Raw genomic sequence first — 23,858 nt, 5'->3', positions numbered from 1 at the left:
CACAGTTGACCTTTGCTCTGTGACCTCTTCAGGCATGCACAGAGAAACACACATAAGCACATTCTGTGTAGAGGCGTGAAGGGACCAATGGTCAACTTGGTCAGGTCAAGAAGGAATCTGAGTGTCTTTGAACAAACAGCATCAAACAGTCTGTGGCCTCCAGACATCACCTTTCTATTTTTAACCAAAACCATGGAAAATATTTCAGGATGAGAACATGAGGCAATCTTTTTCATAAGCAGAATGGATATTTACATTATATCCATCGATTTATTTCAGTCCAAAGCTTCATAATATTTACTTATCTGCCTTTCCTGTGTGCTTGCAACCTTCATACTCACTGGATTTTTATCACTGGGACTTTTGGTGTAGCAGGAACACAAGAGAAATTCAGAAAGCATGCTGAGTTGATGTGAAAATTCATGATAGCTTTAAACGGCATTCCTGTTCACTGTTGCTCAAGCATTCTGCTAACTTACCTCCCTTAGGGCAAGCCAAGACTATTTCTCCTCCAGGGTTGTAAAGAATACTCAAAGGTTCCTGCTTCAGGATATCTGCTTGGTAAGCATGGGAGACAACCCTCCTTAAAGAACTTGGAGTTGGGTACTATCACCGACACCCTCCCTTTCCAGGGCCCTCAGCCTTACAAAAAAAACTGTCAGATTGTCATTCTCTTTGCAATAGAGGCTTGCAGAACCACAACACCAAGGGGGGAAATGTAATTCTGAGAGGAACGTAACAAGACTGTTACTTCATGTTATGGCAGCAATGTTTAGTTGGTAGCAATAAAAGCAGAGAAGACGCCGAGGCTGTGCCCATGGTCTTAACCGGCAGTGAGTATCCAGCTAAACGCTGTAAATGCAAAGCAAAGGCTTTTATTTTGTTTACAAAATATAAACATGATAAAAATGACTTCAGAGCCTGTGAAAGCTTCCTCTTTCTCTACAGTGTGCCTGCTTCCCTTGCACAATAAATACAAGAGCTAAAGAACGTCTGGCGTGAAAAATAATAACGTAATAAACTAGAATGCAAAAAATGGTCGCTATTGGCAAAGGCATGGGACAATAAAAAATAAATTCAAACTTAGGTATCTATAGGATTTGTCTAGTCGCAGCAGGTGGAGAGCATGCAATCCTTTGCCATTACCAGCATGCACACGTCAGTAGTAGCTGAACTTGTCCTGACCTCGGGCTTGTCATAGAATATTCTAAAAGCAACAGCTCAAAAGGCGAGGGGATTTCCGAGCCATGGGGCTCAGTTCACTTCCTGATTCTCTGAAAGTGCACCCTGGAGGGGAGCATCAGCTTGTGATACACGTAGGATTTTTAAAATCAGACTGTCCCACTGGACTCTGGAAGATAGTACAAACATTATGGGCATACGTAATTCATGAGTAAAGTGTGCAGTCAGCTCCTTTGTTTTGTTTGAGTTCCTGCAGCTAAAAAGCCTCCGTCAACACGAGGCGATCCTCAGAGATGTCAACACGTAACCTAACTCTGCAAGTTACCGAAAGGCACCTGAGAACACCTGGAGGACGGTCTGGAGACTGACACTGGCAGACGAGCCGGGCAGTGTGCGCTGATGGCCATCAAGGCCTTGCCACTTCCAACAGACAAGGTTTCAGAGTTGTCTTGGTCCTATGCTAAGTTTCCGGAAAGTTCTGGCTTGGTGCCTTCAGATCATATACACATTTCCCAGGCACTAAATATACCCATGGATGAGGACCGTGGGGAGAGTTCAGGGTACAGGGCAGGGTATGCCAGTCATAGTCTGTAAGAGGTAGGGACTGAGGCATGCTGGGAGAACCTGGTAGCCAGGTCTGCTTTGATATGTTGAATAGGCACCTCAGTCACTTGTTCTTGGTTAGAGATTTAACCACAGGCCTCATGGCTCTACAGTGGTGTTGATGGTGGGGAAAGATTTGGCAATACCTTCTCTGACACCAATAATAAGTGTCAAACTTCACCAGAGTCGCAAATTGGAGTCATTGCTATTGGGAGTCGGGCAAGGAAGGAACATGGTCCTTCCCTGGTTCACTTAATACTAAGTCAGACACAGTAATGAACAAACTCCTATATTATGCAATTTTATTCAACCTACACAAGTGTACGTAATGGGCTGCTCTCTGCTTCTGAACAAGCTCAGTCATAAGCAGGATCACATCCTGTGGTCCTTCCTGATCCCAAGATCAACACAGACAGTTGGAATCTTCTCTTTGTCAGTGAAGACTTTTTAATAGCGAAATGTTTCTTAAGTGCCTTAGATAAAGTCAGAGAAGCTTATGCCACTGGAACCTTTTTGAATAATGCATTAACTGTTCTGAGATAACAATAATTTGCAATAGATTACATAATGTAAAGGTCTTATGAAAATTTATGAATTAAAAAAAATGTTTCCAGAAAATTCTCCAGTCTTGCATCTTTGGTCAGGTCTAATCCATCACCGCCCATATCTAGAAGCCTCAGAGTTTAGGGTCACTGTAGAAACCGGATGAAAGAATACACATGGAAGGTGAGCATGTTTGTATCAAGAGGAAAGGTCACCTCACTAAAAACAAATATCACATGTACTCACTCATAAGTGGCTTTTAGACATAAAGCAAAGAAAATCAGCCTACAACTCACAATCCCAGAGAACCTAGACAACAATGAGGACCCTAAGAGAGACATACATGGATCTAATCTACAAGGGAAGTAGAAAAACACAAGATCTCTTGAGTAAATTGGGAGCATGGGAACTATGGGAGAAGGCTGAAGAGAAGTAGAGAAAAATGTATAGCGCAATAAAATAAAAAAACATTAAGAAGAGGAAAGGTCATATTTTGAATCTAGCTTATCTTTGAAGAGAGCCTTTTGATATTAGCCCTGTACTTCCTTTCTCTCTACATATTTATCAAAACCTCACCTTATAGATTATGAAAAATTACAACTCAGTAATCCATATGAAATGAATGGTAAGCATTTTCATAAGTTACCGATTTTCCCAGCTGGTATCCAGCAGGAAGAAGGAAAAGAAATGCATGTAGGCATAAGAAACTTCCTGGCCTATTTGCAGACATTGCTCTCCCGAATGCACAGCGCTTGCTTGCTATCTCCCGAGTGCGACGCTTCCGAAGATGTCTGCCTTGCGCTCGGGTAGCCCGAGAGGAGATTTTCTGCTCCAGAGAAAATGCTGACTGTAGGAACAGATATGACACACTGCTTTAAGGAATGTCTTATGCCACTTGAAATAGACAATCTTTCCTCATTTATCTGCAAGATGTCTGCCTGCCAAGTTGTCTCTAGGAGACACGCTACCGAGGACACTGCCGCTCATGTGTCGTCACTCGCAGCCACGGGGCTGCAAATGCGATGTGGCAGAGCTGACTCACCAAGCCTGCATGGCATTTCAAACCATCTGCAAGCTCTTAGCTCACTCTGTTGAACGGCAACGTGAGCTCCGGTGGCTGATACATGGCTGATGAACCTCCAGTCTTGACAGCTTGCTCTCAGGGAAGTAATTCCAAACAGGGTGACAGTGGACACTTGAAGCTGTTAAGACTTCCTTGGTTTATCTTAGGGCTGGGCACGAGGGCCAGCCATTTCTGTAATTTTGAAGCTGAGACAGGAGGGCGTGGATTCAAGGCTATATACCAAGACTCAAAATAATAAAGTTGTTTCTTATAAAGAACTTCTCTTATGGGCAATTTTTATTATAAACTTATTACAAGCAAATTACTAAATCTACCAGTAGGTGGTTATCTGTACTCAAACAGTCCAGTATTGTTTGACTTTTATTTGCTTCTTTCTTTCTTTTTTTCCCCCGAGACAGGGCTTCGCTGTGTAGCCCTGCCTGTCCAGGAACTCCCCTGGTAGACCAGGCTGGCCTTGAACTCACAGAGTTCCACTTGCTTTCTAAGTGTTGAAAGGTGCTCACCAACACCGCCTTGCTGAGTTTTTTAAAAGTATGAATATACACCTTACTAAATAACTAAATGGATGTTCTCAAAACGGTTTCTAGAAAATGTAATTTCCAAGAGAGGAGAGGAATTTTTTTTTTTTAATCAAACACATGGGGAGAAGACCTTCCAGGATATCTGGATAGTGGAAGTTTTAGAAGGTCTTCTAAGTAGAGTCACCTTTAACCAAGGTTTCCCAAATGTATTTGGCCAGGGAACCGTTCACACAGTAGGAGAAAGCTCACCCAGACCCCTGAATTACATGTTCTTTTTTATAAAAAGAAGGCTTTAAAGAGTTTTATAAAGTACGTTTCATATTAGGCACACACATCTTGTTACCATGGAGAGCAACAGGTAAGTAGAATGTTGACATAATAGTCACAGGTCACACAAGCAGTGTCCTAGGCGGTTTGAAACGGGTGACCAATCAAAACTTAACTACTACTTAAGAAAAACAAAACAAACAAAACCAAACGAATCCTTAAAGGGAACACGAGTGGAGCGTGCTGTTATAAGGCACCGACAGAGCCACCGTGCCAAGTGGAGAGACACGGAGAATGCAGGCTGAGTTCACAGGGCCTACCACATTTCAGAGGTAAGCTGTTAAGAATTTCGAAGGTGTGCGGAAACAGAATTCAAGAACTTACGAGGAGAAAGGCCTAATACAGGGTGTTTGTTCATTTGTCTGGGTTTGTTTTGCCTTTTACACTGCACAGGTAAAATGAATAAAAATGATTTGTTAGACGTGACAGCGCAGCAGAGGAGCCCATAGACGTAATCTCGGCACTAAGAAGGTTGACGGGCAGAAGGGCTGGCGAGTTTGGGACTGGGTTGAGCTATATAGGAAAGACTCTGCCCTCCCCTCTAAATGAGTTGTTTTCATTTTACAAATAAGAATGACATGGCTGATGAGAGAGGCACATAATTTAAACCCATCCCTGGGATCCCAAATCACACTGGGAAAACGTAATAAAATGACACTAGGGGAAGACGATGTGCAAAGGGGGACTAAGAAGAGAAAACGGAGCCCTGGATACCAGCGTCTGCTCACGTGCACTCCTGAGGGAGGAACAAATTAGTGCTTTGTACCCGCAATATAGAGCACTCGTTCTTCTGATTTCATAGTAGAGAATACAAATTACCCCTCACTTTCACACCGTGTAAGAGGTCAGCCTGACTCCCGAACGGCACGCTTCTTTTATAAAGAGTAGGCTTCAGCAAGTTTTACAAAGCAGTCTTGCCTGTTACATATGTCTTGCAGCAGCTAAGTAAAAAGATGATGTAATCTTACTATGTGATAAATAATGCCATGCTAATGGGTACCATGTAATGCAGTGAACATCATTCCAAGGGCAGCATCTAAACTTCTACTTAGAAAGCAGGACAGTGTGAAAGACAGGAAAACTACACCCCAAGGGCCAGACAGAGCACCTCTCTGTCTGGTCAAAAACACAGAATACACACTTCCTGAATGGAGCCAAAAGATTGCTGTAGATGGGGTCTCACACAGTCACAGACGACACTGAGCCAAAAGTTGTGAAAATACACGTGAAGGAAATGTCCTTGTTTTAAGATCACAGAGTTGCTTAGGGTTTCTATCGAGTTACATGGCACTGATTCTCAAAAGACAGACAAGAGATTACTAATTAAGGGGCTCATCCCTGGGGAAGACTACATCTCCCGCGCTCAGCATCCCTCAGTTGCCTGCAGTTCTTTGTCTAGGGGTGGGACCTCCATGAGAGTTCTCCCTTCTACCTTAGCAAATCTACTGGAGATGTCCTTGTTCAGGTGGCCATACCACTGACATTTCATAGGTACAGTTTCTCTGTTATGTCTAGGAGACACAGTCTCACACCAGACTTCCTAGTCCTCTGGCTCTTGTAATCTTTCCACCAACTGTTCAAAGATGTTCCCTGAGCCTTAGGTGTAGGGGTTGTGCTGTGGATGTATCCACTGAAGCTGGGCACCCTGTGATCAGCTGTTCTCTGCTTTTTAACCAGCTGTGATTTTCCTGTAATGGTCTCTGTTAAAAAGAGAAACTTCTTTGATGAAGGGTGAGAGCCACACTCGATAGTGTAACACTTATCATGTGTGAAGTTCTGGGCTCTATCGCCAGAACCACCAAAATAAAATAGAATAAAAAATACAGGGAGGAGGAAGAGGAGGAAGAAGAAGAAGAGGAGGAGGAAGAGGAGGAGAGAAGGGGGAGGAGACTAAGCTGCATTCAGTTGCTTGTACCCTAAGTACAAGGTCCTAGGTGTGATCAAGGAAATGAAGAGGAAAAAGCAAGGAAGAGAAATTTTATATAGAAAATGGAAGACTCTGAGCATAGTAAAGTATTCCTATAACCCCAGCATTGGACTATGGGGACTGAGAAAAGCAAGAGGAAAGATTCAAGGTCGGTCTGGGCTACACAGCAAGACTCTTTGAAAGAAAAAAGAAGAGAGGGGAGGAGAGGAAGAGAGGAGGAGAGAAGGAAAAACAGGAGGAGGAGCGGGAAGAGACGAAAGAAAAGAAAGAATAGAGAGGGGGGAGAAGGAAGGGGAGGTGAGAGGAGAGAAAATGAGAAAAGCTTGGCCATGGCAAGTGTGTCTTAGAGCAGACTACAGCAATACACCAAAACAAATCATCTCTTTTTAACTTTTAAGACAGAATCTCAGCATACAGCCCAAGTTGGCACTGAACTACCAATACTCCTGCCCCAGACTCCTGGGTGCTGGACTTACAGATATGACCACTAAGTCCAGAATAATATCTTCTCTCATGTCTGGTAACAGTTCTGAGTTTTATAAAACTGGGAACTCTCAAGGTATTCTTCTAGGTATTCCTATTTCATTAAACTTTTCCATACTATTAAGATATGTATCCAGAAATGACTTACCTGTTTGACCAACAGTACACTAAAAGTTAACTCCTTTTTTCTATAGTCATCAAGGTCTGGACAGCACAAGCTTCTGAACTTAAATGCCCAAACAGAGACTTGGCTCTGATTTAGCAATTCTTATTTTGACGAGCAGCCCTCCCTTGCTTCTTCCTCCCCACCACAGAAAACAACAAAACTGGAGTCGAGGGGGAGGGGGTCCTGCTTCAGCAGCTATAACCATCCTTTAAATGCAGATTCAGTACTAAAAAGAAATCACGGTCCCTCCCGCTTTGAGCACACCTATCCTGATGCAATATAAATTTATGTTATCAATAAAGCAGTGGAAGGGACTGTGAAATAAAATACTTCACTATTTACCCAAGGTGTGCCACTGCTTACCAGCAGAATGTAACAGCTTTATAGCTCACAATGATTCTATGAACTGCTTCCTTTCTTAAAGACATCAGAGTGAAAAGCAATGTATTCAGCCACACATTCAAATATGCTGGCTCCTTTTACTAAGGGAAAACTGACAACCGAACTCTTGTCAAAAACACAGCTGTACTGAAATCATTATGGAAATAAGAAAACACCTATTACGGGTATGTGTAACTAAGCACCACGGAACAATGCTTTAGAGTCAAAACAAACGACAAAATAGAGAAAAATCCCCAATCGTAACAAGCCCTTTGAATTGAAAAGCCAGTTAGTAGCAATTGCCTTGAAATTGTCATTGAATTCAAGTCATCTTAAGGATCCCACAGTTCTCCTAAAAGAGAAATATTAGCAATATAAACATGATCGATAATGACTATGAGATCAAATGATGGCCAGGTCTGCAATCTCAAAACTTCGATATAACAAGCTACTCAATGAAGGATTCATCTTGCCAACAGGGACAGATAAAAAGGAATCTCATCAAGAGGAAATGCATGTCACACTAAAAAATTATGCCTGGCATATGACATTTAAGGGACACCAAAGAAAACTTAATTTGAAGGGAAAAGGGGATTATTAGCAATGCCACATGCTCAAGCTTTGATTTAAGTACAGCCTTAAATCTCTACCTTAGGCGTTTCTGCAAAATGTTCTTTCAAGACAAAAATCTATAAAGGCAACAAGGTCTTGCCAGGCAGAGCGGCTCACACCTTTAATCCCAAGCACTTGGGAGGCAGACGCAGGTGGAACCCAGTGAGTTCGAGGCTGCCTGGTTTCAGGACAGCCAGGACTGTTACACGGAGAAACCTTGTCTCTAAAGAAAAACAAACAAACAAAAACATGTCTCATTATAATGGATTAGATAATCTGTATGCACAAAATATTCTTTTTTAAACTAAATAACAGTTCTTCCTCACGCTTAAAGGCTGTCTCCCACTGCTTCTTTACCACTGGCCCGCTATGTAATTATGCTCCCTGCCTAATTTGGGCAGTATTCTCCACAACTCTACAAGCACAGAGTCCTCTGGCTTCGTGCTTACCTAAAGAGCACATAAACACTAGGTTTTTTTCAACTTTGTTTGAAGGGGAAAAACATTAAACTTTGAACTGAGTCTTAAAATCACTTCTAAGAAAAATATCTGTGGTGACTCAGAAAAGATGCCTCCTTTAGTGCTTATCTCTAATCTTAAATGTTTGTGCAGGGTCCCCAACGGTGGGCTGGTATAAAGAACAGCAAGCAGGTGGGTATGGTCTTCCTGGTTCAATCTAATCTACACTCAAAGTTCACTGGAATTATTGCTGAAACAATGTCAAAGGAAAGATTTAAGAGCCTGGCAGTTGTAAATTATTAAAAGCCTAAGAAGAGAACCCACCAGCGTCATACACTGAATTTTTATTATCACGGTAGCTCCGATCTTGATGTTAACACCGGCGTAATTGTTTGTGTAGCGCCAGACCCAGATTGCTTCTCAGGGTGCTGATTACTTGTTATGTACGATTAGTCAGGGGACAAGCGAGCTGACTAATCAGTGACAGATTAGGGATACAGTCTTGTTACACAGATTTGGGACTCTATTAACTAATTAACCATTAGAATAAGAGAAAGCCCAATCCTGATGACTAAGAGAAAGCTTTCCTCATCCAGTAGGATCTGGTTGACTAAGTAATACATAGATAACACATACTAATTCTCCCTTCCAGTCAGTCCCAGGCCTGGACTCTCACGTGGTTGTGATCTTGACTTTGAGCATGTGAAGAATAACCTGCTCTCTCTAGTCTGCTGTCTTCTCTCTGCTGCTGGAGTCACACAGCAAGAATTTCTCAAAAGGAAAGGAAGCACCGGACAGAGAAGCGGTGTCTCCTGTCTCTGCTTTTGTTACACATTTACGTCAACTTCTTATTTTATTTTCTGTTTCATGGGAACTGCTGAGGTATTAGTGTTTAGCAGTTAGAGGCAACTGACGGATTTCTAAAGGGTGAACACATCCAGTCTGAAAAATTGGCAAGGCAAAAGAATCACACTCTAAACTTGACCCTTGAGGAGATCTTAGGGTATAAAACCTGTCTGCTCATGGCAGTTAGCTGAAGACAGCTGCTTGCTGCTCTCTGGACTTAGAAACCCTGTGCCCCAGACTTCAGGGTAAGTGAGGATCAATGGCCTCCACACTTCCGTGGAGCAGCTGTGCGTCACCTTCCAGCTTTTCCACCAAGCGCTGTCGTGAGGTTGGCAATGTTTTTCTCCACATCATCACCACAGCCCCTATGATCAGCATCCTTGCTCCTTGGGGTCTGCTTAGATGTGGTCTGGTATTTGTCTTGCATCCGCTTCAAAAATTTTTGCACCCCAAGTCACCCTGCATGATTTGAGGATCAGTCTTTGCCAGCTCCCAGGCAATGAAGCAGTTTTCAAACTTTTTCTAACCTATTCGAAGAGGCATCATCTCAGCAACAAGCAAAAAAAAAAAAATTAATAATAATAATAACAATAGTGAACATGAAACATCAAAAAAAAAACCCTATGAATCAAGGACTAGGGAAAAGGCCTCACAGCTAAAAAGCAATAGAGCCAGAGCTCAGCTACTCAGCACCCACCCAAATGCCCAAGAGGCATGGCTGCCCATCTGGAATTCCAACCTGAGTGGGTAGAGATGGGGAAATCCCCAGATCACTCTGGTTAAAGTACAGCTTATCAGAAAGATCTGGGATTGACTGAGAGGCCCTGCTTCAAAGAATAAGGTGGAAGAGTGAGTAAGAGACATTCCCTGCATCAAATGTGAACTCCTGTATGAGAACACACATGTGCACATAAGCACGCATGCGCGCGTGCACACACACACACACACACACACACATCACATACACGTACATGAAGGGAAAATAGTGCAAATCAGAAAACTTTGATTGTTAATTAGCATTCAAGCAGGAGATGAAACATTATGCTTCAAACAGGTAAATTAGAAAGGGCGACTTTACGGAGCAGAGTGTTCTCAATATCCATCTATCCTTGCAATCTTTTCTCTGCGGATTTTCAGGCCCCATTACAACAGAAAGCATAAATATTTTCTTTTAAAAGATAATTTGCTTTTCATAATAAGTTTCTAAGCATGACTCCAGGGGAACACAGCCACTTGTTTTAGTGGCTTTCTTCCAGAACAGGGGTGATGATATTCTCTTATGATTCAGATCTACTGTGAATAAGTCAGAATTCAAGCTTTACTTTAAACCAAAGATTTACAAAGATTCCTCCAAAACCATAACAATCATTTTTCTCAGAGGCAAGATTATTTCACAAAACCTACATGTCTAAAAATTCACATAGACTCAAAGTAACAATTTATCACCCTGTATTCAATAAGAGTATTATTCAAAATCATTGAATCTTAACATTCCATCAAATCTCCCTGAACATTCCACAATGCTTATCTCCAAATGTTTTTAAAGAGTCTTGCTCTCACACTTCCAAGAAATAGACAGTGAGAGATATAACCCTTGTTAGAATTAATCTCTGTGCATAATTGCTTAGCAAACCAAGGATAAACCCAAGATTAGACAACCTCGGAAACAGTTTATCATGAATGTGAAACTGAGTAACAGGACTACCTATAGAGGCTTCCTAGTTCTTATTCAAGATCTCACCAAACTGCCAGGAAGTTTATGTTTAAAAACCAAACATATATATGCATGCCCTAAGACCTCCACAGTTCAGAGGCATTCAGGTGCAACTCAAACAAAAAATTAATTTTAAACCATTTCCTAACTAGCGATGCTTGAACTGTGCCAAAACATGCAAACAAAATTGAAAGGAATGTTTTAATGAAAATGTTAGATTACATTTTATTTGTTTATATGGTCATCAGCAGGTCTCAAGAAAATCCCCTTTGCTCACTGAGCCATTTCGCTCTGTTTTAAAGGCAGAATCTAAGTCCAGGCAGGCCTGATTCCTCTGCCCCAAGCATCAAGTACAGCAGTTTCTCTCTTAATTTTTTAAAAGATTTATTTTTCTTTGTATGTCTGTGCATGTTTGTGTATGAATACAAGTGTGTGTGTGTGTGTGTGTTTGTGTGTGTGTGGTTTGTCTTCTGTCTTCCTTTACCATTGTGTGCCTATTCCTTTTGACAGAGGCTCCCTCCCTGAATTTGGGACATTTTCATCTGCTAGGGGGTAAGCCAGAATGCTCAGTGATTCTCTCGTCTCTGACCCCTTGGAACTAGAGTCACAGCTATGAGGCATACTCCTGGGCTGTTAAATGGATGCTGGCATCCAAATTCTAGGCCTCATGACTGTGCAATAAATGATCTGATGATCTAAACTGCTAAGTCATCTCTCCAGCCCCATAATTTTCCCTTTCACATAATGCCAAAGCAGTCCAACTGCTTTTATGCTCCCGCCCCTTTCCCCCAGTGTTGGGGAGTAAACTGAAAGCATTGGTAGCCAAGCAATCCACCGCTGGGCTACTATACTACCCCCAGCCCTAATCCAGTGACATGCCTCTTTGACTTTTTTAACCAAGTTTTCATTTTTCCATTTTCTTTGCCATGTACAAAGATGTGTGTGTGTGTGTGTGAGAGAGAGAGAGAGAAAGAGAGAGAAAGAGAGAGAAAGAGAGAGAAAGAGAGATACAGAGAGAGAGAGGGAGAGAGAGAGAGAGAGAGAGAGAGAGAGAAGGTATTTCATCATACTCAGCTATGGTAGTAACTTCATTCTTAAAATGGAAATATCGTTAGTGGGTGAGTCCTCTATCAGAGGATAAATGCAAGTCTTGGCTGGAAGATTTGGGAAGTATAAGAGCCCCATTTTGCTTCCTCCTTGAATTTCTGCAGTTTTACCAAGTCAGAAGCGCACAGTCTATGCCCGAAAATAAAGCCAGAAGCCTATTGGTGGGGAAACCTGGATTTACTTCCGAAAAAGAGTTCCACACTGGTGACACTTCCCTTGCAGGTTTTCTATCACCGAGGGTGTGCCTTTGCTAGAGACACACGGACCCCAGTCTTTTGGTCTTTTCTTCCCAGTTGTAGCCACGAGGTCAGTGAGCTTCCACTCCCAGCATGCTCCCGTCATGCTGCATTGCCTTGCCACGGGTCCAAAGGGAACAGGACAGTCATCTCAGACACAGATATAATAGAAAGCTAAGCGAGCAAGAACTGTGCTGTTACTAAGCTCCATCCTAAAGTCACAGGGCTCGAGAGAAAGCGATTTTACATTTAAGCACGTCATGGCGTTCTCAATAAGGTTACTGAAGTGTTTCACTCCCAAGAAAAGTTGAAATTTGATGTGTGAGCGTCTGACCTCTATAATTCATCTTTAGTATCTACACTAATTTTATTTTTTAAATAGCTGGTCATTAACCGCAGTTCATCTAATCCCTGCTCTCCTCTCCAGAAGGAAGTGATAATGACCACTGTTAACTTCCTTATCTGATCTAAGGCCCTGGACCCACAGTGGCTTTCCTTCTTTTTCTTTTGACTTTTCAAGACAGGCTTTCTCTGTGTGACATTCTTAGCTCTTCTGGAACTCGATCTGTAGACCAGGCTGGCCGTGAACTCAGAGATCTGGATTAAAATCATGCGTCACCATGCCTGGCTGGCTTGGTGGCTTTCTAAAAACACAAACCTGGTTGCAAAGCTATGGGTAAGCCTTGGCCCTAACTCCAAGGCAAGTCTGTTTATCTCTTCATCTTCAGATCTGGGTTTATGAAAAACGGTATTCCAAAGACAGCACAGACTGGGGTTCTTGGAACACTGGCTTTCAAAGTGTGTTCTGGGAAACCTTGGGTTTTTATTTTTATTGTTGTTGTTTGTTTGTTTGTTTTTCATGTCCCAGAATTTGAGGAAAGCCAAACAAGGTTTCAATGAAAGCAAACAGGGATTTTAAATTTATTTTATAATGGGTATTTTATCCAATCTTATATTTTGCTTTTGATAAAACACATAGACTTTTAAACTAAACGAAACGCCACCCTCTTATATTTTGACTACTAAGCGTTCTGAGTTACACCCAGGAAGACGACTCAAGCAAGAGTACTCATCAACAAACCTGACAATCTGCATTCCCCTTTGAACCTGAGTTCTGCCCAGGACCCCACAGTAGAAGGAGACAACCACAGTCATGCCACGGCATGCTCTCACACATGTGGCACTAATAAACACGTGTTTAAATCAAGCATTCTGGAAGCAGCACATGTTGGAGGTCAGGACACCGGGAAGAGCAGAAACTTAACACCAAATCAGGAAGAGCCGCAGGAGCCAACACCTCATTTGGAAATTCTAGATCGTTTCTATTTTTCTGAAGCCATGACAGTGTGTTTCTAAAATTCAATATTTATAACTTGGGATTTTAAAAAAGGACCTACCGAGTAATAACATAAAACTCTCTGGTCGCCATGCCAGAGACACAAAAGACTTGCAAGTCCTATTTCTGTCCCTTCACTTAATGGATCTGAGTCATGGCTACCCTAGTGATCTTTCTGATGAAAGCAAATACATATTTGTCCCATAAACAAACGGTTTCCCCAGGAAACTTGGGTGCCCTAAACTGCAGTTATCTGATAGGTGTTTCTGAGGCTCTAAAGGATATTAGAACTTCATAAGTGTTTAATGCCCTGTGTAGAGATTGTCTATATTAGTAACAAATGTATATTGAAATCTAGTGGTCTCTTTCTTGATTCCATTGGTCTAATTACAATGTTCTGCAACTAGAAACCTTTGGTAACCTACAGGCAGAAGTATCCAAAATCTAATAACAGAACAAACTTCACAGAAACCGTTGCCACAGCAGCACGGTCTAGAAGGTTGTTGACACTGGATGGCTAATGTTTGAAATTTCATATTTGGCTTGGGTTTGAAACTATTTCATGTAGATAGACTACTCTAGGCTACTACTGCAGGATGCTCTGTAACCAACTATGCAGCAGAGATGACTTTGAACTCCTGATCCTCCTGCCTCTGCTTTCCAGGTACTGGGGTGACAGGGGTGACCACCATACCTGGGCACTTGAAACTATATGTAAATAAAAAAATAATCTTTTTAGAAATATCAAAATTCATATAAACTATGTACAGATGTACATGCTATAGTATTTTTTTAAATACCAGAATAATAAAGTAATAACAGAATACCACTGTGCTGGCAAATTTCACCATCTTGATTGCATCTGAGAAGTACCTGTGGCATTAAATGAGGCATACCTTTAGATGCTTTCTCTAAAGGGTTCTTCCAGAGAGGATTGACTGAGGGGAAGACCACAAAAGCACTGCTCTCTCTACTTCCTGATCCTCTCAGATGTGACCAAGCTCCCAGTGCAAAAGGCTCCTGCCACCAGGCCTTCACCATGGCGACAAATTCTATGTCCTGAGTCTCTAACCTTTCCTTCTGTAAGTGGTGTCTTGTCAGGTCACAGCAAAGAGAAAAGTAACCAAGACAATCACTCTCTACACCTCAAAAACTGAGTCCTAGAGCAGGAACCAGCTCCGGGAGGCCCTGTGGGAGACACTAGCAGAGTTCAAGATGCCTATATAAAATGATATAGTATAGAACCTATATCTGCACATTGCCCTGTGTACTTTATTTTTTTTAATTGAGCTATATAATTTTCTCTACTCCCCTCACTTCCTCCCCCCTCCCCTTCTACCCTCTCTCATGATCTCCATGCTCCCAATTTACTCAGGAGATCTTCTCTTTTTCTACTTCCCATGGAATTAGTTCATGTATGTCTCTCTTAGGGTTTTCTTTCTTGTCTAGGTCCTCTAGGTTGTGAACTGTACGCTGTTTTTTTCTTCGCTTTATGTCTGAAAGCCACTTGTGAGTGAGTACATATTGTATTTCTTTTTCAGTAGTGGCGCACACCTTTAATCCCAGCACTCGGGAGGCAGAGGCAGGCAGATCTCTGTGAGTTTGAAGACAGGTTGGTCTAAAGAGCGAGTACCAGGACAGGCTCCAAAGATACAGAGAAACCCTGTCTCAAAAAAAGCAAACTAAAACAAAACAAATAAAATGATTGAAATTCAATGACAACAAGAACTTTGCCAGTTGGGGGTGGGGGTGCGTGCTGATAGGATTTCCTGTGTACTTTAAATCCTTTTGATACTATATAGGATACCTACTGCCATTTTAATGTTATAGTTGCTACACTATATTATTTAGGAGATAATGACACCCACCCAAAAAAAAATGTTCAGTGCACATGTAGGCTTTTTTCCAAAATATGTTTAACCCAGTAGATTGAAGAGGCAAATGCAGACCCCACTGGCTATATTCTGTAAGTGCATAGTTTTTAGTGGTTGCAATAACCCACTGTCTGTTACTCAGGATCCATCAACTGTAAACACAGCAAGCAGACTTAAGCAAATACACACTGTGGTGAAGGGTCCCAGTTTGGTCAAAAGGAAAAAGGGTGACTACCCCCAACATCATTGCCTACTTTCATGGCAAAGTGTTTGCAATTTTATATAGACTATGGGCAATCTGTCCTGGCTTGTGCTTTAACCATATAACTTAATACTCTGACTTTAACTGTTTGTTATACCTTTAGTAAGCCAGAAAAGGCAGTGAGTATTGAACTACTGGGATTTCAGGTAAAGCTGTGGTGAGATGGGGAAAGAGCAGGGTAGTCTGATGACACAGAAGAACAGAGACTATACTGGAATTAAAAACAAAACGACATAAAAATAAAGGCTTCACCCTTTGACCTTGAATAGTTTCGTCATGAGCACATCCCTCAATCTCAATTATAAACGTCTTTTTTTCTTTTTTTTTATTGATTTTTATTGAGCTCTACATTTTTCTTTGCTCTCCTCCCTGCCTCTCCCCTCCCCTTCAACCCTCTCCCAAGGTCCCAATGCTCCCAATTTACTCAGGAGATCTTGTCTTTTTCTACTTCCCATGTAGATTAGATCTATGTAAGTTTCTCTTAGGGTCCTCATTGCTGTCTAAGTTCTCTGGGATTGTGATTCGTGGGCTGGTTTTCTTTGCTTTATAAGCATCTTATCAGATAGCTGTGGAGGAAAAAAACAACAAAAAAATCCAATGAAGCAAAGAAAACAAAGAATAAAAGGGCTTCTTCCAGCACCTAAAATCGGGTCAACACATTCTAAGTACTTAGGTAAGTGTGAAACAGCAGTCCTTGGCTTTACGTTTGCATCAGAATCAACTGCGGATCTTGGCCCACACCCAGACTATGAAAACTAATATATTCATACTATGGCCAGTGTTACAAATTATCTGCTCCTAAAATCACATTTAAAAACAAACAAAAACAAGAAACCCACCTCAATATACATTTTATTAGAAATTGCTCATTAAAAAGAAATTTCAGTACTGGGAGAGATCTCACTGGTGTAGCACTACTTGGGGAGCACACACAAGGTTCTGGTCTGAACCGCAGCTTAGGAGGGAAAAATCAAGTTTAGGAGGCGAAAAAAAAAGTCCAGGCAGAAGGAATCATAAGAGCTGTTAGAATCACGTTGAATAGCTCACCAAATGGAATAGTAGCCAAGTCGTTTACAAACCCCATCCCCTCTCTACTTTTGTTGATCTTACTGTGTGGGTTTTGAAGACACTCTCTCGTGCAGCCTGGCCTGGACCTGAGATAGCTGAGACTTGTCTTGAACTACCGATTCTTCTGCCCTCACTTTCCAAATGCTAGTAAATAGGGGTGCACTACCACACCTCAAATCCTCCTTTGGTTTTATAAACAACATGCTTTTGCAAAAAGAAGTGATAGTAACATCTAAGAACTGAGTTTTGCCTTAGCACAGAGGAACTGCAAGACACAAACTTCACAGAACTCACACAGCTGCCAGGAGCCGAGAGGCACCAGTCCTCTAACTGGTCCCTGCAAGTCCTTCTAACTGGTCCAGAAGAGTTGGCTCCAATCATTTTGAATTACATCAGCAGCTGTGGAATGTTCCCTGAGATCAACAAACTATTGCTGTACTGACCAGAGTCTGACCCAAGCTGAAGCTTCCAGCCTGGGGTGAGCGAGTTCACTGTCAGCCAGACAGAACTACCCACCTTCCAGCAGATCCAGCAAGGCCATGCCAGGCTACACACATTCACTGGTCAAACCTGTGAGCCAACCATGGTGCAGCCACAGTCTCCGGAGCTTTAGTATATTACATTCCATAACCTCCAAGTTAATAACCACTGCGATGCAAATGAATCAGAGAATAGTTTTATCTATAAAATGTGTGTTAAAAACTATTTGAGGAATAGGTTTTAAAAAAATATTTAATGTTTAAACAAGAAAATGGTACGTAATGAAGATGCCCTCAGAAATAATGAATTTTTGCCAGGCACTGTGGCACAGGCCTGTAATCCCAGTACCTGGGATGCTGATACAAGAGAACACCAAGTTTAGGTTACCCCTGGGCTACATAGTAGGACCATATCGTAAAAAAAAAAATAATAATAACTTTCAGATGTTAAAGGTTAGGGGCTGGAGATGTAGTCATGTTGTCCATTCCGTAGAGTGTTTGCTTATCATGCATGAAACCTGGGCTTTCATTCCCACAAACTTGGCAAGATAGCTCCTGCCATTATTCCTGACACTCAAGAGGCAGAGGTGAGACCTTTGTGAGTTGAAGGCCACTCTAATCTACATGCATTTACAGACAGATTTCCAGGCTTGTCGGGGCTAAGTAGAGAAGCAGTCTTTAAGCAAACAAATAAGCAAGCAAGCAAGCAAATTCTTATTTGTTAGTTAGATACAAATTAAGCTGGGAGAAGTTATACCTAATCAGAAAGCTTGAGATTAAGAAAAAATAAAGTAACCTTTCATATTTTGTTGTGGCGTTGTTTTGCTTTAAACAGGGCCTCTGAAGTTTGGCCAGCTTCAAACTTGCTCTGTAGCTGAGGATAACACTGAATTCTGTCTCCCAAATGCTGGGATTACTAAGGCTTAGTTTGTGGAGATCAAATTACCATGCCCAGAAAATAAAATTTATTTTATTTAACATGCACAAAATATATATGTATATATGTTTTGATATACATATACAAAATTTTAAGTGATTACCACAATCAATTAATGAATTTATCTACCAACACACGCATTGTTCTGTGTATGTGTATGAACACTTTAAACATACCTCTTACTATTAACTCTAGGGCCAACGCTACACATGAATGCTCCAGGATTTACCCACACCTCACTGTAACCCCCTACCCTTTGACAAACATCTCCCAGTTTCCCCATTCACTGATGTCTAGTGCCCAGCATCTCAAGCTCAAGTGCTCAGAATCCACATGGGAGGCCATACAGTGCTCACCCCTGTGTCTGGCTTGTTTCACTTCCTTTAAGTAACAGCCTAGATTCCAACCTCAACCGTATTTTTCACAGCCATAGAAGAGCAAGCAATGTAGTCTCACAGAATCCAATTTTACTTGAATTAAACTTTGAAATGGTATTTGCTTTGCCTTTCTCAATCTATGAACAGCATCGGATCAATACCTGGATCTGTGTATTATGCACATCTGTGTCAGTTAGAGAGAATGCTTCCCTTGCTTCATATTACATTATCTATGCTAGTCTCATTTTGCTTTAATTCAGGGTGCCACTGGGCAAATATCTTCATCTTAAGCAAAGAATTATTTTATTACAATACCCCATAACCAAAATGTTACTGAAACTTTAGTTTTTGGTTCAGGAAATAGCAAACTCAACCTCATAATTCAAAGTCAGTTATAATTTCCATTTGGAAGGAGATTATAAAATAGTTGAAGACTAACATCTTATCATGGCCAGTTTTTTTTTCATAGTTTTCTGGTTGGAATTCAGAAAATATAACCAACCTCACTATAAAATTCAGAAGAAGAGATGGCAGGCCCATTAAACAGAGAAGGATCATGTCCCAACTAGGCTGAGGCCACCGGCTTTAAATATAGCACACTAATTTGGGACAGAAGCATTCCACTTTTGCTTTATCGGACTACAGCTTCACAGGGAAACGTACCTTCTCCAAGGGAAGTCTTTTAAATGGCTTGACAATTTATTAGAAATAAGCAGCCGAGGGCATCTGTTTTCCCAGGCCAACTGTTCAATTAATCTGTGTTAATACAGCCTCAAAGCACTTGGATGCAGCAACAGGATGTGGGTGTAACAGGATCAGACAGCCTAACATTTGATAGGCCCGACACATGCAGGGTCAGGGCAAAGCAATGGAGAGGGGAGAAAGCTTATTCCTCCAGAATCTAAACATCAAAACCCTCCCCCAGTCTGGGGTGTCTGGAAAACACTGAACCCAACCAGAGTTAACACTCACAACCTGAAAACCCACAAAACACCTCTCCAGAAACATAGAGACCTCGGCAGCTGTGCTCCGCTTCTGTAAATTAATGAATATAAAAGTCACCCGAAACCACAAGAACAAGAAAGAAAGAACAAGATGGTCTTCTTGTGTATCTGCTGTTTAGGGACTAGGGCAGAGAGATAAATGGGCAACCTAGAACTGGTGTGGACACTTACATGCAGCCAAGGCTCACAGAACAGGTCCTGGGAGCAGAAGTCCGTGCTACCTGAAGCAGGAACAGCGCCCAGCGCCCATTTCTGCAAGCCTCTGTAGGAACTAGAAGCCACAGACCTATCAGAAAGATCTCTCAATTATCCCAGACTGCTTTGATATGTGATAACAATCCTTTGTTTTCAAAGGGGTTAGGAGAGACCTTTGAAAGCAAGCAGCCTGGAATTCTGTGGCTATCTCTAGCTGGCTGAACCGCCAAGACTGTCACTGGTGCCTGGCCAACTGCTGAGAATCCAAGGAAGGGCAGCAAAGTGGTCCTCATCCTGACCTGCATTCTTTAGATTCCTTTCTAATCGGGTTTGTAGGGGTCAAGAAGATCAGGAACAGAGAGGTGAGTAAGCAAGGAAAGGAGGCTTCCTTCAAAACCCTAACAGCTTGGCCACAGATAAAGTCAATGACAAATACAAGTAAGTCACCTTTCAAGAGAATTCAGATGGTTCCTGATTAAAAGTGGAAGCCTTCCAGCTACGTGATAGCAGTTGAAACATAAAACAAGAGTCCTGGGCAGATGGGCTCTTCCTCAAACTCTGTATTTGTGAACAGAGAACCAGCCTGGACAGCCAGGTCTGTTCAGAAGGGTCAGGAAAGCGATGTTACAAAGAGATCATGATGGAAAGAGGAGCCACTTCCCCTGCATTCCGCATCCTCCATTGAATTATCTTTGCTCTTATTCTTAATTCAGTATTTCTCCCGACCACATTGTCTACAAATACTTGGTAGATATGAAAATTTAAGTTTAGGAAAGTAAATCATTCTTCTTCAGCTACATTTCTAGTACAGTGCAAGAGCTGTGAGCCAAAGCCTTGATCTGGATTACCAGATTACCCCAATATCTACTGAGGGCTACCTCATTTGGGGTTGAGATAAAGGGAAGGACTTGGAACAGTGGTTTTCAACCTCCCTAATGCTTTAACCCTTCAATACAGTTTTCTTAATGGTGTGGTGACCCTCAACTATAATATTATTTTGTTGTTCCTTCATAACTGCAATTTTGCTACTGGTATGATATTATGTGTTATATGTTATGATGTTATAATGTAAATACCTGTATTTTCCGACTGTCCTAGGCAACCCCTGTCAAAGGGTCATTCAATTTCCCCATCGCAAAAGGTGGCAACCACGGAGGTTGAGACCTGATTTAAATGATAGTGAAAGAAGCGGCAGGAGAAGAGGCAAAGACACCAAAGCCAGGCATCAGCCCTCAGCATTCCTCCCTGTGACAGCAAGGATCCAGAGCATCCCAGTATGGACTGATGGACTGATGGTTTTAGCCAACTCGCTGCCTGCCTTCTTTCTTATCAGTTCATCCCACCCCAAGGCTGGCTTCCTCAGGAGAGGATATCTGGCCTAACAGGAAACACTAGTTGAGTTCCACCCAGCAGCCTTTTGCACACAGGAAGGACTGAGATGTGGTTCAGAAGGCACTGAGGACAGATTGTTAATGTCCAATTTACGGTCCTCATCAGCTAGGGATTACATGAAACACACGGAATTACTTGTGAGAACACCTGACTTCTAGACGGTGCTATCTGCTGCTAATTATTATCATTATTGCCACAGGCAAGGGGCTCCTTTACACAGTATTTTCACATGTACAATAAGGAATGGTGTTTATTCCAAACTAACAGATCACACCATGACATGGCAGGTCACCAAGTTTATATGTTGAATTCTTTCATTTCTCCTTCCCCTAGAGACTCAAATCTGAAAAAAAAAAAAAACAAAAAAAACTACAAAACAGTTCAACAGCGTTTTTTTGCTATCCTAATTTGAAATGCAAAGGAAAGGATGAATTGTTACACAGACTAAGAGCCTTTTTCAATGTCTGACTATGGCATCTGTCACAAAATCCTTCCGATGTAAGCATGTCTTCTTCAGGAACTCAGAGAATCCTACTGGTATCAATGTTAACCATCAACAAAAAGTTCCATACACACAATGAGTGGGATATCTGTAAGAGCCCATCAATGTTCCATCTTACAGACTCCATTTGCTGTCCCCTCTCCCTTGAATAACTGCAGGTCAAAGGGGGGAGGGAACCACTCCCTCCTCTACGATTCTAGTTTGTAGTTCTGTAAATTGAACTGTCAAAAGGCAGATTAGCAGGATACACTGATTTTATTTGATGGAAATATTTTTATTTGTACATGTGGAATGGAGAATGTGACAGAAAACAAGTAAAAGCCCCACAGAGCTTAGGTACCATTTAGTAACAACCTATAGTGAAGATGTGATGAGACACAGGGCTGCTAAGAGCAGCTGCTTGTGAGAAAGAAAACAGATAGAGGGAACCAAGGGTTTGCTTATGCAGACTAAGGTCAGTGCCATGTCCAACGGACTCAGTCATAAGCATCTTCCTGATGGAGCAGAGGCCATCACAGAGGGAAACTCGTCTACACCTAGGCAGAAAGGGAGTGGACAGAAGCTTCACCTGTCTGCTATTTCTCAGCTGCCTTAGGTCAAAACAGTCCTTACCAAAGCGCCCAGTCTACCTTAGCATTCACACTCAGTGCCTCTGATAGTCTCTTTAGTCCCTCACTTGCCTATTAACCTTCTTCTTCACAACCTGATCCCCAGTGGCACAGGAATGCATTGATCGGTGTGTTTGGCTTTCTATCTACCCAACAGGGCAGAAGCTCTGAGATCAGGCATTTTGCTTCTTCCTTTTCATTTTTCATGGCTGGATCTGAGTTATTAGTGTGGATTTTGGGTTCAACAAATGACTCCGTGTGTCACACTGTAATAATCTTAAAATTACAATTCCTGCTATTTTGATGGTGTGGAAATTTGGATTTATTAACTTATGAGGCATACCCACATTTATTCACTATACATTTGTAGTATTATCTTCCTTTTAAAAGTGACCATGGAGCTGGGGTCTAGCTCAGCAGCAGAGCATAACGACAGTATATAACAGAATATATAAGTAAACAAACACAAGACTCTTGGCTCCTAAGCCTATATAATACACAGTACAGCAGTATAAAACTGGTTCACTGGACAGGCAGACAGTGGTTAAAATCTTATGTGGATCTAACTAAGTAGGCTTCAGATCCTGCACCATGACCCAAGAAAATAGAATTTGACATCATTGTTGAATTTAAAGAAAAATATAGTTCTCTTTGGTGGCTAGAGTCTTTACCTTTGGGAACTTTGGAAAACTAATGGATGTGACTTTCTCTTTGCCCACATAATATCAGGAGAGACATTAGCAGCAAGGACACGGGAAGGAGGATGTTCTATTTACATTTGTGAAATCGTACAGCCCAGTTATGTTCCCACTGAATGGCTCTAGAAAACTGAAACCGCAATTTCACTAATGTCGACACTGCAGTACCAGCTATTTTTGCCTGCCAAGCCTAAAACCTTGCTACAGACACACTTCTACCTAGACAGATGCTCATAACACCACTGGGTGGGAAGACTGCTTGTTTCTGTCGGCAGGTCGGGTGGTGTTCTTATTATTGTTCCTCTTAGTCTTTAAGATGTCTGCTCATCTCATTTTCCTTAAGTACTATATGATAGCTAAAGGGTGAACACCGCAGCAATTTAGATCAATAAATAATAATCAGAGCATCACCAGGTACTTAGTACATGAAGACCTTCCCAACGTTACTACTCTGTCAAATATTAAATAATAATAACAAAAAACATGAACAAGTGAATAGCTCCTGTTGCTTTAAACAAATTAATGCATTCGTTAAATTTTCTAATTACAAAGAATTGACAACGGCTGAGATTTAATGACAATGACAAACCAAATATGAAGTAACTTATAGTATAATTGCAAAAATGCTTTCAAATACGATGTTAAAAAAAGATTTGTGGATAGAACACAAGCTTTTATATACTTTTTCTTACTTTCCCACAATGAACTTGCAGTTATGTTTGTATTCTCCCCTAATATTGGAGATTTTAAACAGAGAGCTGTTGTGTGACATTTGCACACTGTGTGAAGATAAGTTGCTGAGATTGGTTTAATAAAGAGCTGCATGGCCAGTGGCTAGGGAGAAAGAGGTTAAGCAGGACTTCTGGGAACAAAGAGGACTCTGGGAAGAAGAGAGGCAGAGAAAAGTCAGTGAGACTCTGAGAAAGTCAGACATAA

The 23,858-nt window shown here is 41.6% G+C and overlaps 1 protein-coding gene and 1 long non-coding RNA gene across 7 annotated transcripts in view; one reads left to right on the top strand and one right to left on the bottom strand.

Moving 5' to 3' along the window:
* The window catches only part of App (amyloid beta precursor protein), a 228,801-nt gene that overhangs the window by 185,496 nt on the left and 19,447 nt on the right, over positions 1 to 23,858 (bottom strand). The gene's annotated exons all lie outside the window — the stretch shown is intronic.
* Positions 4,393 to 23,858, top strand: part of LOC146895699 (uncharacterized) — a 29,552-nt gene continuing 10,086 nt past the window's right edge. The window contains exon 1 of the long non-coding RNA XR_015000637.2: positions 4,393 to 4,532. This is a non-coding gene — a long non-coding RNA (uncharacterized LOC146895699). The remainder of the gene's footprint in view (positions 4,533 to 23,858) is intronic.

This window comes from Myodes glareolus, chromosome 2, assembly GCF_982192425.1.
Source record: "Myodes glareolus chromosome 2, mMyoGla1.1, whole genome shotgun sequence".
NCBI classification, from domain to species: domain Eukaryota; kingdom Metazoa; phylum Chordata; class Mammalia; order Rodentia; family Cricetidae; genus Myodes; species Myodes glareolus.
The sequence above is the reverse complement of the archived record's forward strand: the minus strand, read 5'-3'. Positions and strand labels throughout refer to the sequence as shown.